The sequence below is a fragment of the Rhineura floridana genome, chromosome 9 (genome assembly GCF_030035675.1).
Source record: "Rhineura floridana isolate rRhiFlo1 chromosome 9, rRhiFlo1.hap2, whole genome shotgun sequence".
NCBI classification, from domain to species: domain Eukaryota; kingdom Metazoa; phylum Chordata; class Lepidosauria; order Squamata; family Rhineuridae; genus Rhineura; species Rhineura floridana.
In genome coordinates, this window is record NC_084488.1 from 62,502,387 (window position 1) to 62,522,876 (window position 20,490).

A 20,490-nucleotide genomic window follows, 5' to 3' on the forward strand; every position below is an offset into this window, starting at 1 on the left:
CATTGCATGCATGAATGGAGATCATCACCCTGCACACAGAGATCATCCTCATTTGGAATAATGGTTGAGAATTCTATTGGTGCCCTTGCAGATGATTCAGGGTTTTCAGAGTTGCTAAAACTACTCAGCATATAAAGTTGGTTCTGCATAAAAATGTTTTTCTTCCATCAACATCTGAGATACATTTTGTGGCTTCTAACCAGCTTGGAAAACATTTCATTTCTATAAATAGAAGTCATGTTAAAAAAAAATCCTGCAAGTTTTGAATCTAAAGAATTATTGAACAAATGAGCGTTCCATAAAATTGTACTCTGAACATTTCTTGGTCTTCCAGCAAAGTGTGCATAACTGTGGGAGAACTGGGCAGTGCAAGCTACAGTTTGCTCTTGGCAAAAATCTCAAAGGTAAGTACCTTCAACAATAAACATTTCCTATTTAAAAACCCTTCATCTTGACATTTTGTAATTACAGTTTCTTAGCAACAGGACTTTATATTAGAACTCTTGCTGTGTAAAGAGGCTGTATTCAGAATACTTTACTAATCCTTAATTCCCTGTATATATTTGAAGACTTAACTCTGTGTGGGACTGCCCTTGTCGACTGTTCAAAAGCTTCAGGTGGAGCAAAAAGTGCTACCTCCCACTTGATGGTGTGTCATAGAGTACACATTTAACCAATGCTCCTCCATCTGTATTAGCTCCCTATTATCTTCTGGCCAAACCCAAGGGCCTGGTTTTGACATATAAAACTCTAAACAGCTTGGGTTCACCATAACTGGAGAGAGAGCTTTCTGCTCTGTATTCCATTATGATCCTCAAGATCAGCTACGACCACTACTTGATGATACCATATGTGCTCAAAGTATATACCATGAGCTACTCAAAGCAAATGTCTTGGCTCAGAATTATTTAATTCTTTGTCTTTTGCACTAGGCTCTGAGTGGTAATTCTTGGGATTTCTAGTTAAAAAGAGAGAAGCCCAAATTAAATCCTGCAAGCCTGAAGTTTTTCCACCCCTGGCTTAGAGCACACAAGGGGTAGTTTTGATGATACACACTATGGAGAAAGGACAGTAGACCCACAAGCTCAAAAATAACTATAGGAACAGCAGATTGGCAACATCTCATTTCTCATAAACCTTACAGGTACTCGGTACACTGCTGTGCAGCCATATCTGGCTGCTGTGGGGGCATCACTGACATGCCACTCTGGAACTGGTGGTGGATGTTGGGGGAGTGGCTGTTGGAGTTGCTGCATGCTCTATCTGATGTCCTGTTGTTTTCTTACCAACTTTTCTGCTGGGAGTGGAGAGGATCCTGACTAAGCTATGGAACAAATGTCCCTTATGTCTCCCTTTTCTGTCCGCTGCTGTGTCTGAGAAGTTAGTGAGCTGCTGTGCAGAGTCTGGATTGTAGTCTCTAGTCCCTACACACATGAATATACATTTTCTTGTAGAACTGTCAACAGTACTTCATATGATACCTTCAACTAGGACTATTTCATCCTGAATTTAAAATCAGTTCATGAATACTTGCATCAGGAGGCTTCAGGTTTAGACAGTTCATTTCTAATTGTTGAAGTCATTTTTTGCAAAGTACAGAGAACAGTCTTAGCTCCATTATCAGGTCTTGGGCTCATAAGCCACTGGTAGTAATAATAATTAATAATTCAGCATAAGCATCTTATGTTTTATGGATTTGGTACCAACACTACGGCTGCCTCTGGGGTTATGAAAGTAATAAATAAAGCACATGTAAACTGCATTGCAAGTATTGCCCAAATGCATAACCAAAGAGAAAAGATACTGCTGATATAAAGGTAAAACTAATGCTTTATTTTAAAAAAAACCCTATTTTGCATTTTCTCTCAGAAACATAATGATGAATTTGGTATGTAAACCTCATGTACAGACAAAATTCTTCATGTAAATTATTAGTGATTGTTATGCCCTACCCAATAATATTCTGTAAGTTTTAGCCTCATGTTCTAAGCAATTTCTTCTATGGCCCTCATTAATTAATGTATTATCCATTCACCTTCCAGCAAAGCATTAAACCATGTGAACAACATCTGTCATGTGTTGTTTTTCTTTTTCATTCAGTGTTGTGGGAAAAGGAGAGCATTTGGTAAAGGCTTTTAGCTAGTGGAGATGATGTCTTGCTATATTGAATGTATTTGGGGGCAGTTGAGCTATTGCCAGGTTGCTGCTAGCATCCTGAACACATTGGCCACAATGGGCAGTTCTGGAGTCAGCCATAGCTCCTTTCAATTGTTCTCCCACTGTGTGACTGTGCTTATCCTGTCCCTCCTATTGCATCTTTAACCCCCCCCCCCCCAATAATCTATGTGTCATTCAGGAAGTCTGAAGCAGGGAGCCTACTGTATGCATATAAGTTCTCCACAAATTCCAAACCACCTGAAGAATCTCCCCACTTCAGAACTTCTGTCACGATGAGTGGACAGCAGGGTTGCCCAGGGGTGTGAGGGCAGGATTGGGGATTAGTGAGCATAGTCCCAACTCTTCCCTCACGCAGCTGAAATTGTATGAGGGTAAAACGCCTGAAGGGAGTGCATGCTTGCATCATCAACACTGTCTGCTGTTAAACTTCATCGCCTTCAGTACTTAGCCTGTGGTTGTGTCTTATATTTAGGATTCCATTGTGAGAAAGCTACAGCTATAGAGGTAGGATTTAAAATCCCTGAATAGATCAAATCATTCAGCTTTCCAGAGTTGGAGTTCCCATTATTCATCATGGCAGAATGAGTTTTGTGAGCACCTGGTCCCCCTCTCCCGCCCTGGCCTATACCTAATAATAAGGAAGACTTGCTTGTGCACACATCCCCTCTGCTGGACTGAAGCCATTCAGCTGAGCCAGTGATCCTTTCAAGGTTCAGGAGTTCCAAACCACCTTCCATTGCAAGGACTGTCTTTCCACTTCAGAGGACAAGGCAGTACTATGCAAACCAAGAGCAAGTTCACTTTTGGTGGCAGTGGTATCTAGTGCCCACTAGACTTGGTAGGGCTGCTATGGGGTGTGGCTAATGAGGTCACAGGGGAGTGGCCAAGTTCTGTTTTTCTCCCTATTCTCCTCCCTTGCAAACACACTGTGGATATTTAAGCATTGCAGTTTTGCACAGAGCACCTAACTGTACTGTAAAGTATCTTACTTTGGTTCAGAAGGAATTTCTGCTGTCACAGTTGTTTCTTTGATGGGAGAAAGGTTCTGTGGCCTTCACCTGTTCTGGTTCTTTCCCTATTCTCATCATTTGCAAAGAAATAACGGACATTGCAATTTTAGCAATGCTTAGCTTTAGTCCTATGCTTTCTCTCCTGAGGGTGCACACAGTTAAATCAAAGCACCTCAGCAGTGACCAGAAGCATAGATCACTGCTCATTCAGTAATGCTCTCTCAATCCTGTTTAAACACAAACACACACACACACAGATTTGTTTGAAACTTACATATAGTAGGTACTACAAAAGGCTTTAGTCCTATGCTTGCTCACTTGACTGTTCCCTAATTTGCTACAGTGTCTGTATTAGAGAGGCCTCATAGCAACAGAATATAGTGGGGTTTACTTACTTCTGAATAAGATGAATAGGATTGTGTTAGTAACCAGCAGCTGGAAAGCTGATTTTAAAAAGGAACAAAATAGTTGAATTCAAGTTCATCCAAACGTTCAATAGTTTCTTCCTGCCACACAGCTATTAAAGGCACAAGAGTGCTGCTCTCCCCCAATGCCAACCCCGAACCATATAAAGAACAAATGAAAATTTAAAAGATAACTGTAATGGTTAGAGTATTGGACTAGGACCTGAAAGACCAGGGTTCAAATCTACACCCACCTCAATAAATACAGTGGGTCTTACTTCTAAGTGAAATCAATAGGATTATATTAGTTACTAAAGCTAAATCACACCTCCTCCTTGGTATAGTTAACCATTACATATGTAAGACTATGTGTACCTTCTAGGGAGAAAACAGCAAATATTATGTTCAGGAATATTATGTTTTATTTAAGCTATGCCTGGATTATTCCCTGGTATACAGGAAGAACCTCCCTATCCTGGGGCAGTGTACTTAAGTATCATGAATAATAAAGATCTTCAGAATTTCTTTAAACAACAACAACAACAACAACAATAAAACAATCCTGTAAACTGTAAGCTCCTATTGCTCCGAGAAAAAGATATGGCAGGTGGGGAAAAACTAGAAACCAAAATGTTAGAAAAGGGAGTCTTTCACACCAAATGATCAGTTTTAAATACTGTAGCAGGGCATGCCATACATTTTTCCAGTATTCCACTGGTGCGGTGACTCAGACATTCACACAAAGTATATTTAAGTGTCTTGGCTTTTATGAAAGCAGGGATTTGCTTAATTCAAAATTCCTTCCTTTGATCAACTACGTTTACACAGGTTCCACCTCCCCACTCAAACTGATATTGTGACTGGAAGTGTGCAACAACCCCATGCATGCCCTGCTAATTGGGATGTCTGTATTATCAACTACTTTTCTGCCCTCTTCTCCCCCAGTCCCTATCATGAAAGACACAGGGGTTCAGAAAGAAAATAAACATCAAATCACTACTAAGTTTTTGTTTTAATTAAAATAAATGTTTCTTGCTCATATCTCTAGGGAGTTCATTATCTTGCATAAGCCCATATCAAATTTTCAGATACTTTAAATAATAAATAAATAAATAAAGTCCAAACCAGCCCAGTCAATTATTGGGGCAGTTTGCTACCAAGACTCTCCTCTCCCTCTCACGCTGACCAAAAAAAAAAGCCCAGTCAATTCTTGGGGCAGTTTGCTACCAAGAATCTCCTCTCCCTCTCACGCTGACCAAAAAAAAAAAAAAGGTCCAGTCCAAGTCCAGCCCATGAAGAAACCAGATTCTGCCCTCCCACACCTTCTGATGCCAGCCAAACATTTTGGGGGGCAGTATGTCATCAGGAATCTCCTCTTTCCCTGCCTCTGACATTAAAAAGGCCCAGTCCAGCCCACGAAACCAGATTCTCTCTCTCTCTCTCTCTCTCTCTCTCACACACACACACACACACACACAAACATTGATGTCAGCCAAGCATTTTTAGGAACAGTTTGCCATCAAGAATCTCCTCTCCCTTCCCACACCCATACAATAAATAGGGCCCAGTCCAGCCTAAGAAGAAACCAGATTCCACCCACCACCCCTCTGCTCCCGAACAAGCTTTTGAGGTAGTTTACCACCACCCTACTCACTGATATGTATATAACCAATGTATAACTCTTATTTAGGCTAAGGCAACTAAGTAGGGCTGTTCTTGAATTGGCTCAGACCTTTCCTTGACTCTTCTCTAATTTGCTACAGTGTCTGTGTTAGAAAGGCCTCATACAACAAATGGAGTAGGACAGGCAGGCAGACCAAACGAAGCAACCTCTTTGCCATAGCTACGCTTTTAGATTGCGATTGGCTGAGTGGTACCGAAAGCTGATTGGCCAGAGAACAAGAAGGTGACTGGCCAGAGAACAGCAGACATTTGCAGAGCTTCTCTGAGTTCAAATAGAAGAATAAAATGTATGTGAAACAAGAAAGAGTGTGTGGCTTTGAGATTTTTTCAGCGATTTTTAACAAAAATAGCTTGACATTCTCATAAGGAGGGCTCTGCCCCAGTAGCCCCAGCAGACTAGCCTCCACTCTTGGTGGAACGGGGTGTATACAACATAGAGCACAAAGGGCTTCGGTCATCCAGTGGAAGAATTCCCCACTGATTGCCATTGAGTTTGCTGCACCCATCTCCATTCAAAACACATTTACTTACTCAGAAACCACTTGGAACTGAAATGGAAATGGACTGCCTTCAAGTCGATCCCGACTTATGGCTACCCAATGAATAGGGTGCTCAAGGTAAGCGGTATCCAGAGGGGGTTTACCATTGCCTCCCTCTGAGGCTAGTCTTCCCCAGCTGGCTACGGCCTGCTCAGCTTGCCACAGCTGCACAAGCCAGCCCCTTCCTTTTCCGCAACTGCCAGCTGGGAGGCAACTGGGCTCCTTGGGACTATGCAGCTTACGCACGGCTGCACAGGTGGCAGGGCACGTAACCCCTGAGCCACTCACTGTGGGGGTGATCTTTAGCTGGCCCTTGACACCCAGGAGACACGAGCGGGGATTTGAACTCACAGACTCTGGACTCCCAGCCAGGCTCTCCTCCCCACTGTGCTATACCAGCTTCTCACTTGGAACTAGCATGTCCAAAATAACCAAGCAGTATTTCTTCATTGCAATGGCTCCATGTGGATGCTATAATGTCCAGAAGCTGTCCACTATGTGGAATGGTCCTGTTGCAAGCATGTTGGCCACATCAGCACCAGCTACCACAGGGAATGTGCATATTGGAGTGAAATCTTAATGCAAATAATGCTACTTAGATATACATTATGGTCCATGCATTATGTTGCCCCCATATGGAAGTATTTCTCAATGACATTCATGTGGCCACTGTAACATGATGCAACCCCCTGATATTACTAGGGATAGGCAAATCTGTCAATTTCAGGTTCTCACAGTTGCTCATTTTTCCTATCTAAAGTTTCCACATCAGTTTGCTTTTAAAAAAGTCTCATGAAAATTCACTAGGATTTTGGTGTGAATTTATCTTAATATACATGGTTTTATATGTAATTTCACGTAACATACACATTTTCCCCAAACAATTTTCCCTTATATCATGCATTTTAAAATGTTATTTTCACTACTATATGATGCCCTTTAGCTACCAGGCTAAGTTCAAGATTCTGGTATTGGAGTACAAAACCCTATGCAGCTTGGGACCAGGACACGTTAAAGATCGTCTTGCCCCTTATATACCCAGTTGATCACTGGGCTCTGCAGGGGAGGGCCTCCTGCAGATACCATCTTATCAGGAGGTCCATTCCACACAACATAGGAAGCGGACCTTTAGTGTTGTGGCACTGACACTTTGGAATTCTCTCCCCTAAGACACCATCTCTGTTATGTTTTGGTGCCTATTGAAAACCTTCCTCTTTCAACAAGCCTTTTAAGTAGAGACCTTATCCCAGCCTGCATCTGTGTTGGAATTGCTATTTAAGATTTTTTAAAACTTTTTTTTAACAAAAGGTGTTTTGTTTTAATATGTTTTTAAAGATGTTTTGTTTTAATATATTTTGGAAAGATGTTTTAGAGTGCTTTTAGTGTTCTTGTTTGCTGCTCTTAGCTCCTTCTGAGAGGAAAGGCGGGATATACATATAAATACACACACACACACACACACACACACACACACACACACACACACACACATATATTACAAAATTCATAGACATGCAAATTTTGAAGATGGTTGGGTGTTGGTTTGCATATTGTTTGGTAGAGTATGAATTAGAGTACGATTCACCTTTAAAAGCAAAATGAATCAAATTTCTCCAGTACCTCTAGATGTTACTTTAGCTTTTGGGGGGAAACTAGTACAATACTAGGATAGTAGGGACCCAAGTTTCTCAAAGTCTCAAGTTTCTGATGTTTTCAAAATGGTACCTATTACAGCAGCTCTCATACCACTGAGAAAATGTTAGAACAGTTACTTTCTAATCCCATTGAGGAAAGCTCAACGCAACTCTACTTCTCCTTTTCATCTTCTGCAGGTGAGGCTGTCGATGTGCTAAACCGTTGCCTGACCTCGATAATGGACTGGATGAGAGCTAACAAACTCAGACTCAATCCTGACAAGACTGAGATGCTGTTGGTGAGGGGTTTCTCTGATCAGATGGTGGATATATACCCTGTCCTGGATGGGGTTACACTCCCCCTAAAGGAGCGGGTTCGTAGCTTGGGAGTTCTTTTAGATCCTTCCTTGTCACTAGAGGATCAAGTAGCCTCGGTGGCATGGAATGCGTTCTACCATCTTCGGTTGGTAGCCCAGCTACGTCCCTATCTGAGCAGAGAGGACCTTACATCAGTGGTACATGCCCTAGTAACCTCACAACTGGACTACTGCAATGCGCTCTACGTAGGGCTGCCTTTGAAGACAGTTCGGAAGCTTCAGCTAGTGCAAAATGCGGCTGCCAGACTGATAACAAGAACTAAGCGGTCCGAACACATAACACCTGTTCTGGCCCGCTTGCACTGGCTTCCAATTTGCTTCCGGGCTAAATTCAAAGTGCTGGTTTTGACTTATAAAGCCTTATACGGCGTGGGACCACAATACCTGTTGGAATGCCTCTCCCAATATGAACCTGCCCGTACACTGCGCTCTTCATCAAAGGCCCTCCTCCGAGCTCAGTCCCACAGGGAGGCTCGGAGGGTGGTTACAAGAACTAGGGCCTTTTCGGTGGTGGCCCCTGAACTGTGGAACAGTCTCCCTGATGAGGTACGCCTGGCGCCGACGCTGCTGTCTTTTCGGCACCAGGTTAAAACCTTCCTCTTTTCCAGGGCTTTTAATCTAACTTAATTCTGTTTTAAATTGTATTGTAATTGTTTTTAGATCTCCCATTCTCTGTACTTTGTGGTTCGTTTTATTGGATTTTATTGTATTTTGTATTAATCTGTTGTTCACCGCCCAGAGAGCTATGCTAGTCGGGCGGTATATAAATTTAATAAATAAATAAATAAAATCCCCCCCATCATCTGTTGAGTTAGCCCCAAATTGTACTTTGTTAGGTGTTTATATGCACCAGAGGTAGGAAACCATGTTCAGCCCAGTCCCTCATGGGCCACTTTCCATGGGCTGCACGCCTGTGGTGGGCAGGACCAGAAGCAAAAGTGGCCCTTTCATACACTAGGCTACATTCCAGCCATGCAAATGTCAGAGTTTCTGTACAACCACAGGTGTCTCTATATCTTCCATTCAGGCAAGCAAGAGGCATTGTCACAGTTCAAGCACACATTCCAGCCAGGCAAAAGCACTTGAGAAGGACGTGGAGCAAGACCAGTGTGGCCTGGAAAAGAATGTGTGGCCTAGGAAGAGTTCTGAACAGAGGAGTAGCCATCCAGGGTCTCAGGGGATCTTAGACCTCTTACTTTTTTGGAAGCCAGGTCCCAGCAGGGTCCCTATGTCTCCAGCATCCTATGAGCCAATCAGCATTGGGGAGCGTTGTAGCCACCGAGAAGAGTCTTTTAATTTGCTTCCTTGTTGCTTCCTGCTGATTGGAGCTAGTCAGAGTGAAAGGAAGTCCTATAGTTCCTACTTCAAAAAGCCAAGTTGTGGAGAGTGAAAATTCTGTAATTGCAGAAGATGAGACAGTGATTCCTGATTATAGCATCCCATCTACATCGTCAAGTAGTTTGGAAGCAGCAGGAGATGAATGTGTAGACAATGAATTCAATAAATAAATCAATAACTCTGACAGTGAGAAAGGGCAGTCAATTGTTGACAGTGACAGAGAAGCAGAAAGCAGTATTCAAGCCTGGTCAGATTATTCTACAATCGTAGAAGTATGTATAACCTTAGAAGGGGTCATGGCCGGGGCTGGATTAAGCTGAGGAGGGCCCCTAGGCTGATTAGTGTTTGGGGCCCCCTATCCCCATGCTTTACCTACCTTTCCATTGTTCTTTGCAGCGCGCAGGTTTGCCATCAATCAAGATGGCGGCAGAGGTTTTCCTAAGGAGCTGAAGCCTCTGCTGCCATCTTTGTTGATGGCAGCAATGTGTGCGTGTAGCACGCATGCATGCCATCAGCCCAGATGGCGGCAGAGGCTTCAGCCCCTTAAGGAAACCTCAGCCGCCATCTTGATTGATGGCAAATCTGCGAGCTGCAAAGAACAATGGAAAGGTAGGTAAAGCGGGGGGATAGCTGGGGATGGTGGTCCACGTATGCTTCCGCGGATCGCAGAAGGAGTGCGGAGAGCCCCCTGTAGCTCCAGGGGTCCTCAGGCCAGTGCCCCATGGGCCCCCAAGAGCTCTGGGCCCCTAGGCTTCAGCCTACTAAGCCTAATGGATAATCCGGCCCTGGTCATGGCTGTGACTATTATGAATGGACCCTGCACTTCTGACTTTACCACTGTACTACTGGTTCCAAGTGCCAAAAAGAGAGCCACGGAGGGCCATATTTGGGCCCCAGGTCTGAAGTTCCCCCCTCCCCAATATTCATTATTCGACTTGCCTTCCCAGATCCTCACAGGTTGGGAGAGTGAAGCTAAATATTGGAAGGTTCAGAAGAGACAAAAGAAAATACTTCTTCACACAGTGCACAGTTAAACTATGGAATTTGGTCTCACAAGCGGCAGTGAAGGCCACCAACATGGATAAGTTTAAAAGCAGACTAGAGAAATTCATGGACAATAAAACTATCAGTGGCTACTACTCCTGATGAATATGTTCTACCTCCACATTTGGAGCCAGTATGCTTCTGAATACCAGTTCCTGGAAACCACATTGCACTCAGGTTCTGATTGTGGCCTTCCCATGGCCATCTGGTTGGCCGCTGTGAGGACAAGATGCTGGACTAGATGGGCCACTTGCCTGATCCAGCAGGCTCTTCTTACATTCTTAGAGTATTTTAAAAAAATCCTTTTACCTGGCCTTTCTTGCATTTGATTTAGCACCGCAGGAGAACACACTTTTCTGTTGCATTCTTGGGCCTTATGGACTCACCTGGTAGTCCCACCTCCTCTGTTTCTGTCTATAGTCTATACCCATATATATTTTGTGGACTATGCTAGTCTTTTAGGTAGTTTTTATGGATTTCTTGGTTGTTTTCATAGTCCAGAATGTAGGAAAAAAATTGTTTAGTCACAGTGATGCATTATTCATCTTGCACTTATGTTTAATGTCAGAATTCAGAGGTTCTGGATGGATTAAGGGCCCTTCAGATGGAGCAATATCAATACTTTTTGAGGAGACAATAATCCACAGTTCTGGAATATTATAAAGACACAAAGAATCATAAAAGTAATTGAAATTTTCCAAACAAGGTTATGCCAGTTAAGATAAGGAAGGGAAGCTTAGAAGGAGATCAGCTGCACGTAATAGCAAACTCAGAAAAAAAGATGATTTAATTCTATTATTCACCTTTCCAATATGACAGTATTATGCACCAGGGCCCCCAGAGCTATGCATTGGATTAAACTGCAACAATGAAAGTAGTACCTGCATTGTAGCACATAGCTAATCAGTAATCCAATTCTGTCTGTGACTGGGAGGGGCAAAAGCTGTAATGGTAAAGCAATGCTTTGCATGTAGACCTAATGCCTGTCAGAATAGACAATACTGCCCTAATTTTGCTAAGTTACCATTACAGGTTTATTGCCTTGCTAATGTGTTCAGTGAAATGCATCTGAGATTATGCAAAAAGTTACATGAAAAAAGAATTTTAGTCATTGTCTTTGTGCTAGTTTGACTTTCCATGTTTCTTTATTTAATGTACATAATAATGTAATTGTTGCAGGAGGGGACATGTTTTTCAAGAGCATGGTATCTTAACAGGCACCTTTTCAAAGCTAAAAACTGGAGCTTTTTTGAAATTCATCCTATCTATAGCATTTGAGAGTTTTTATGTATTTTTTACTTTTTCCTGCATTTGCACATATCATTTCAACTTCATGCGATTATAAGAATTTCAAAATCAATTCAAAAACTATACAGGGAATAAATTCTCAATGTTCTGCTGAACTAGAAAGAATGCCAATTGCAGGAACAATTTTTCTATGTTACATAAAGTCCCCAGAGGCTCTCTTATTAATATTATAGACTCGAGGAAAGCAGTCTTTAAAAAAACAGCCAGGAGTAAAGTTTCAAAATAGAGAGAAACTTGTCTGTTTCTGAATTCTTCTGGGTATGATGCAGGTTGTTGCAGACTTGAATTGTCAAAGGCTTTAGGATTTTGAAATATAAAATATTCATGGTGCATAATTTTGCATAATGTCTTTAGCCACTTAAACATAATTTAGTAATTTTGAACAGAAATCCTTTACATAAATAAGAAACTATGATTTCCTCCTAGTTCGTGCCTTAGATGGAACATATCAAAGCTACATGTACATTCATGCATGTACTGAAGAAAACAGGCATGTGCAAAGCATGGCCATTTCTTATATGATATTGTTGCAATATCACTTTGTCTCCATTCTTAATAACTATCTTATTTCACAAACATTAGCATGTTTCATGTATCCTCCAATGGATTCTCTTTAGCTTCAAGTTCTGGTTTCATAAATACATTAGAGTTTACTGAAAACATTTTTTTAATCTAGTTAGAATATAAATTTATGTGAAAACAAACTCTAAAGGACCTGTGTTTTAGATACAAAGAGAATGTGTGTGTGTAGACCAACACACTTTGCTTTCAAATGGGGTGAGGATTAAGACTGACCATCAATCACTTGCATAGCGCGTGCTTTTGGTGGTGTAATGATACATTTTGAAGTGCAGGTGCTCTTCATGATAGTTCCATAGCTACACACCCCCTGATTGGCTCATAGTGGCCTGCACAGCTGAATAATCCTAAAGAGAGAAGGAAATCTGGAAGAATCTTAACTATGTTTAAGAAAGCAAAGTGGAAATGATCCAGTCATCACCCTTCTCACTGACGTGATGGATGGATGGAATGGACTATGAATGATTTGTAATGCTACAGCTTCAGGATCAAACTAAAAAGCATGATTAAAGCTGCCTCTTTGATTGTGAAGGAAAAACAACAGAAGCTGTTACTGATGAGAGGAGAGGTGATCAAACAGTATATAGCAGCATCTCCTCTCTTCACCTGTCCTGCAACAGAGGGTGGAAAAGACACAGGGAGGAGGGATCCATCACCTCTTGAACTCCCCCTCTCGACATGTGATGCTGCCTCCAGCCTCCTCTGGGCTCTGCTTATGGTGGTGGCAGCATGCAAGCAAGTGAAGGCAGCAGCTGTTCTCACCTCCTTTTTCTTGCTCACCATCTCTGGGCTCTGGGTACTTGCTCACCTGCACTGAGGTGAAGTGGTGATGCAGATTGGACTCACTAAGTCCGAATCTTCAGACTGTGCCATCCAGTGAGAGGCTGAATGAGAAGAGGCAGCAGCTTCTCCTTGCTTCTTTCACTTGAAGTCAGCTCAGAAAGGATTGGGCAAGTAATGGGTGCTGTTGCCTGTCATCCCTCATTTGCCCTCCCCCTCTGGAAGGCTCTAAGTGTTTGTGTCTGAACTGAAGACAGCAAGAACTGTGGCCAGTAGGGCCATCTGGAAAAGAAGGTGATGTGTTGTTACTTGGTTACTTGATACACTATCTCTGCTTGCTCAGTTGCCCTTACTGAAGGACGTAGTGTGGGATTAGGCTAGTTGGTTTCACTCAATCACGCCAACCACATCATCCAGAGGGAGACCACGGAAGAGCACCCCACCCCCAGCAGCAGAGTTCAGAGGAGAAGGTTCCAGGAGGTTCCCTGTTTGGTGGCTCCTTCCATTCCCACCCCTTTTCCCGCCTCTGCTGCAGAGCAGATGCATCTCCTCCTCCTCAGCAATTGCACCATCTAAAGCCAAAGGAAGATCATTTTTTTTAACCACCTGAAGGGGGACTTTACTTTGTATGGATTACAACATGTCCTCCAGTCACTAGGTAATGCTACCCAATTTGACTTCTTTTGACTCTTTTGTGCAGACCATCACCTAAAATTAACTTCGGCTTTTACTCATATATCAGCTACTATGTTTCTCTTTACTTCTGCTCTCACAAAAAGAAATCTGTGTTTTGCTTAATGTTACAGACAGGATGAACAAAAATGGCGACCAACCATTGCTTTCTTGTCTCAGAAACCCGAGATGTAGCCTGAAACCTACACAACAACTCCTTCCACAGAGGCCATTTAAATTTATTATTCACTATTTATTTAACAAGGTTTATATACTGCTTAATCAACAACAACAAAAACCCTCTATGTAGTTTTTATAAAACCAATAAAACATATCCATTTAATTCCAAAATCCATATTGGGGCAATACCTTTATTTTGCCAACCAAAACGCCACAAAATAGTATGCAAACTTTCACATTCTCCAGAACTCTTCATCAGGTTAGAAAGTAAAAACAAAGCAAGGATGGATGGTAGGGAGGAAACAGGTTGGCTGGTGGTGAAACCATGAATTCTACATCTGGTCACAGTCTCTTAGGATTGGGAGAAGAGGAGAAAGCAGAGGTTCAAATGTAGCTCTTGCTCCAATTAAGTCTACATATTCCTCTTCACTCCACCTGGAGACTGTGTCTAGTCCTTGATTTAACAGCAAACCAGTTTTGGAGTGTGAGTGTGGTGCCTACCCCTGCTTTACTTAATCCAGTCTGATAAAAGGGTTCTCAAGAACTCAAAACCTTCTACGTAATTTTAAGAGAGCCTCATCTGCCTCATACACCATTTTACAAACAAAGTGGGGAAACTTAATATATTTTCATCTATTAAAAATAAAATTGAATATTTCCCCATCAACCTCAACTGGCATTTCAAGATCAAACAACTGTCTGCAAACCACAGAGACCTTGTAAAAATTATTGGAGATCCTTTATAGATAAAGTTGTGATTGTCTCTTGCTTGCCAATTGTGTGTTGTTGAGAGGAAACTATGTCCTGGGGCTTAACATTAGAAGGTGGTTTAGGACTAAGTACTCTGTGTGTCCTTTCTATATCAGTATGTACAACCCTTTGGTTTGAAAAAAACCTCAAACCACAACTCCGCCCTCCCTTCCAGTCTATTTGAAGGCTCTGCTAATACAAAGATTTCAGCACCAGCCATGATTTTCAATGTCCTCCAACTTGGGTTACATATCTCTTTTATCCATTACCTTCCATAGCTTCTTTTCATGTTGTGCATCCATTTCAAGTGCAGTCTCCTCAATCTGTTTGGTTGTCATTGTGAGCTGTACAATATTAGTCTCCAAAGGCTTTAGGGCACCTGCTCAGGCCTCAGTAAGGTGCTTTTTAAAGTTGTTTTATTTGTAATGCCATCTCCTTTAGTGTAGCTCAGTATTGTCCACCAGTATGCTCCAAGTCATTTTGATGAAACCTGACACCATGATGAACACTACAGCCTGAGCCTGTCAAGCCCAGCCCTGAGCCAGAGCTGGACACTGACTCCTTGGGAGGATGAACCAGACCTTTCATTGACCAAAGACTTGGGGAAATAGGCAGGATCCCCTATCACCAGCCCTGAAGATTCTGAGAATCTGGGGGAGCCTCCCCAGGGCTGCCTCCAGAGGATCCCCTTGAGGGGCTCTCAGTCTGAGTGCCAGCAAATGAAAAATCTGAGGGAGAGGTCAAGCCACCCCTCAGCCCTTGAGAACACAGGCATCAAAATATTCAACCCTGTGGCTTAGGAGTAAAGGACTCTTTATGGGTAAGGGCTCTCAGAACATCCTTAAAGACTTGAGATGGCCTAGGGGGCCAGGCTATATAAACCCTTATGTTGAGCTTCCCTGTTGCTGCAACAACATAGGTCTTGACTTACCATGCCTAGATTGATCTTCTGTTGCCTCCCCCTGGACAACTCCCTTCTGATGCTGCCCATGGATCATGCTTTGGACTCAAGTCCTGACTGACTCCACTTTGTCTTTGACTTTGCATGCTTGAATTATCCTGTCATTGTCTGGCAGTATTGTGTGTGAGACCTTACCCTCCTTGATCTCTATAGGCTTGGGTCCTGCTCCTGGTGAAATAGAACATAGCCCCTATGTCTGGAGTGTCCTGAACCATATGGACTTTTAAAATAAGATGTTAAAGGCGTTCTTGTGCATTCTGAATTCCTGCATGATCGCTTCCCTTGGTTCATCCAGTTCTAATCTCTTTTATTTGTCTCAGCGGTTTATTTATTTAGCAGCCAGATGTGGAGCCCTCATTTTAGGTTACTGCTGTCACATGGTGTCCTTTCCTGATTCAGTGAAACTCTGGTTCAAATATTCAAACTAGTGCCACATGACAGTTGATTATAATCTCACTTTGCAGTGGCTGCATCCACATAAAAAGCTGCTTACCTGTTGTGACTAACCATGCAGTGTAGCAAACTGTACCGTGCCCTTGTCACTGCACAGCAATGTGGGAATAATGAAGGAATAGTAAGATCAGTCCACAACTACATATGACTAGTCCCCACTTGGATGAAGCCATTGCAAGTGGAATTAGAAGAATCCCCACTAGATCATCTGAAACCAAGTACAGCAGGTAGTTCAGTAAATAGCAAGAAATGTTAAAAGAGTGTTCATTCTGCAAACAGCTTGAAATCAAAGTGACAATTTATAGTTTTATAGAAGCACACTATGGGACACATCCTTCAATCCTTATCAAATTTGTACATTTTCAGTGGAGTTTTACATGAATAAGAACGCCAAGGTTAATAGATTAGATAGATAGATAGATAGATAGATAGATAGATAGATAGATAGATAGATAGATAGATAGATAGATAGATAGATAGATAGATAGATAGATAGATAGATAGATAGATAGAACGATAGAACGATAGAACGATAGAACGATAGAACGATAGAACGATAGAACGATAGAACGATAGAACGATAGATAGATAGATAGATAGATAGATAGATCGATAGATCGATAGATCGATCGATCGATAGATAGATAGATCGATCGATCGATCGATCGATCGATCGATCAAGCCAGCCAGCCAGCCAGACAGACAGACAGACAGACAGACAGCCAGACAGACAGACAGACAGACAGACAGACACATTATTATGCAGTATGAGAAAGAGCCCCCTCTAGGATGCACACCTTAAAGTGGTGAGGGGGGTTGAGAGTGTTGAAGAAGCTGAGAGCAATGCTGTCAGGAGTCTAGATCAAGAAGCTAGACTTCTAGCAGGGGCACCCAAGGTGGAATGGTCAAAGCTGAAACACCAGACTAAGATGCATCCAAACTCAGAGGAAGGCAATGGTAAACCACCTCTGAATATCTCTCACCACGAAAACCCTATGAACACAGTATCCAAAATGCAACACGAGATAGTGCTGGAAGATGAGACCTCCAGGTCAGAAGGCACTCACCGAGCTACTGGGGAAGAACAAAGGACAAGTACGAGTAGTGCTGTGACTAATGATGCAGCTGGGTCAAAGCCAAAATGTAGCCCAGAGGCTGATGCGCACAGATGCGAAAGCAGAGTCCAGAGTTGTATGATGTATACAATAGGAACATGGAATGTGAGAAGCATGAACCAGGAAAAGTTAGAAATTGTCAAGCAAGGAATGGAACGTATCTACATTTCAATACTTGGTGTGAATGAATTAAAATGGACGGGAGCGGGACATTTTCAATCAGGCAACTACAAAATATTTTATGCAGGAAATGAGAAATTAAGAAGAAACGGGGTTGCTTTAATAGTGAGACGTGATGTAGCAAAAGCAATTAGGAGCTATAATGCAAGGTCTGAGCGAGTGATATTAATGAGATTTAATGGGAAACCTATTAACATAACCATCATCCAAGCTGTGCTCCAACGGCAAACACAGAAGAAGAGGAATTGGAAAGGCTTTATGCAGAAGTACAAGAAGAAATTGATCACACACCAAAACAAGATGTGCTGATAATCATGGGGGATTGGAATGCAAAAGTAGGGAACAAAGAAGAACTTCAAATTGTGGGGAAATGGGGAGTAGGAGATAGAAATGAAGCAGGAGATTTATTGAATTCTGTGAAGCCAATAACTTGTTTCTTGTAAACACATTTTTAGAGCAACCGAAAAGATGACTGCACATGTGGACATCACCAAATGGTCAAAATAGGAATAGGAATCAAATTGATTATATAATTGGTAGCAGAAGATGGAGAAGTTCCATACTTTCTGCAAAAACAAGACCAGGAACAGACTGCGGTACAGATCATGAACTGGTAATATCGAAAATCAGAGCAAAGCTAAAGAACAACAACAAAGCAATCGTAATGCCAAAATACAATTTAAATAACATCCCAGAAGAATATAAAGATCAAATAAGGAACGGATTTGAGGCTTTAAACTTAGTTGACAGAAAACCAGAACTATGGAGTGAACTCAGAGCCATTATCGGGGAAGAATGTAAACAGACAATACCTCCAGTTAAAAGATAGAAAGACCTCAATGGATGACTGAAAAAAAAACTCTTAAAATGGTTAAAGAGAGAAGGAAAGCAAAAGCAAAAGGAGATAGAAACATGGTTAGAACCCAAAATGCAACTATACAGCAACTAGTATGTAGAGACAAAGAGAAGTATTACAATAGTTGTTGTATAGAAATAGAAGAGGACAACAAAAAAGGAAGAACAAGAGCCCTATTCCAAAAGATTACAGAAATTAAAGGGAAATTTAAACTACGAGTAGGGATGTTGAATAATCAACATGGGGACACACTGACTGACTGAAATGAAATAAAATGAAGATGGAAGCAATACACTGAAGAACTCTCTAAAAGAGATGCAGGACGACAGATTCATTCATGGAGAAACCTTATGATGAAGAACCAGACATTTTAGAGTGTAAGGTAAAAGCTGCTCTTAAAATCCTTGGAAGAAACAAATCACCAGGAACAGATGGCATACCAATAGAGTTGCTACAAGCTTCTGAGCCTGAATCTGTCCAAATTTTGACAAAAATCTGTCAAGAAATATGGGAAACTAAACAATGGCACACAGACTGGAAGCGTTCAATATCTATCCCAATTCCAAAGAAAGGGAATCCCAGGGAATGCAGTAATTATGGAACTATTGCCTTAATATCCCATGAAAGTAAAGTAATGCTCAAGATTCTACAACAAAGGCTCTTACCATATATGGAGCAAAAAATGCCAGATCACCAAGCTGGATTTAGAAAGTGAAGAGGTACCAGAGATCATATTGCAAGCATATGTTGGATAATGGAACGGACCAAGGAATTTCAGAAGAAAATCACTCTGTGCTTTATAGATTACAGAAAAGCATTTGACTGTGTAGATCATGAAAAACTATGGAATGCTTTAAAAGAAATGGGGGTGCCACAGCATCTGATTGCGACCCAGGGGTGAAATAAGATGCAGACACAATATGATGGGTTAAACAACGGGCCACTTTATTAAACCAAATTCATATTATGATAATGAACCTGCAAAGGGGAACATAAGTGCGGGATTCAACTGGTGAGTCAGGCAAAGCCTGCTTGCAGCTATTTGGGCGACCCAAACCCCTGTCGGGCAAAGGGGTGCAATCTGTCAACCCCTTGCCCTGACCACACTCCAATTGTGCGTAGGGAGGCCAACCTGCGTCACCGCCCCCCGGTGCCCTGAAACTCCGGGTGGATGAGACCTGTTGGCCCCTCGGGCCGTAAAACCCGGAGCTGCAGGCCTCCGGAACCGCCTATCACCTCCAAAGGTGCCTAAAGGTGTCACCTAGCTGTCCTTCACCTTTAACCTTTCCCGCACTTCCTCAATAAAGCGACCATTAAATATTAAATTCAAACAGCCAAATCAACCTAATAACCACAGAAAAAACACCCGTACTAACCCTGAATGCCCTTCCTGCTAACCACAGTATGGAGTAGGCAAAAGAAACCCGCCGGCTAAAATGCAGGCAAGCCAAAAATTCTTTCTCGGCCCCATAGGCGACCAAATGAATCACACTGCAGCAGAGGGAGGGTAGGGTGGGTGCCACAATTATGAAGAGGGAGAGGGGGCGGACAGCACGAGCTTAAATAAGCTCATATGCCCCGCCCCCTCTAGAAGCGCGCCGTGACTGCATCATGCCAGTCCGGCGCGCTCGCCCTCTCCAGGCATGGAGGCTCCGGATTCACCCGGGCCGCAAACACGCCCCGCAACCCGGTAAGTCCCGGGTGCAAAGCGGGGTTGTCCTGATGTGTGACCTATACTCTGGAAAAGATGCTACTGTAAGGACAGAATATGGAGAAACTAATTGGTTCTCAATCAGAAAGGGTGTGTGACAGGGGTGTCTTTTATCACCATATTTGTTAAATCTACACACAGATTAATGTACGCGTAGATGGAAAGCAGGACTGGACCAAGATGAAAGAGGAGAAATATCAATAATTTAAGATATGCAGACAATACCATACTACTAGCAGAAACCAGTAATGATTTGAATGAATGCTGATGAAAGTTAAAGTGGAAAGCACAAAAGGAGGACTGCACCTGAATGTCAAGAAGACTAAAGTAATGACAACAGAAGATTTATATAACTTTAAAGTTGACAATGAGGACATTGAACTTGTCAAGAATTATCAATATCTCAGCACAGTCATTAACCAAAATGGAGACAATAGTCAAGAAATCAGAAGAAATCTAGGACTGGGGAGGGCAGCTATGAGAGAACTTGAAAAGGTCCTCAAATGCAAAGATGTATCACTGAACACTAAAGTCAGGATCATTCAGACCATGGTATTTCTGATCTCTATGTATGGATGTGAAAGTTGGACAGTGAAAAAAGCAGATAAGAGAAAAATCAGCTCATTTGAAATGTGGTGTTGGAGGAGAGCTTTGTGGATACCATGGACTTTGAAAAAGACAAATAATTGGGTGTTAGAACAAATTAAACCAGAACTGTCACTAGAAGCTAAAATGATG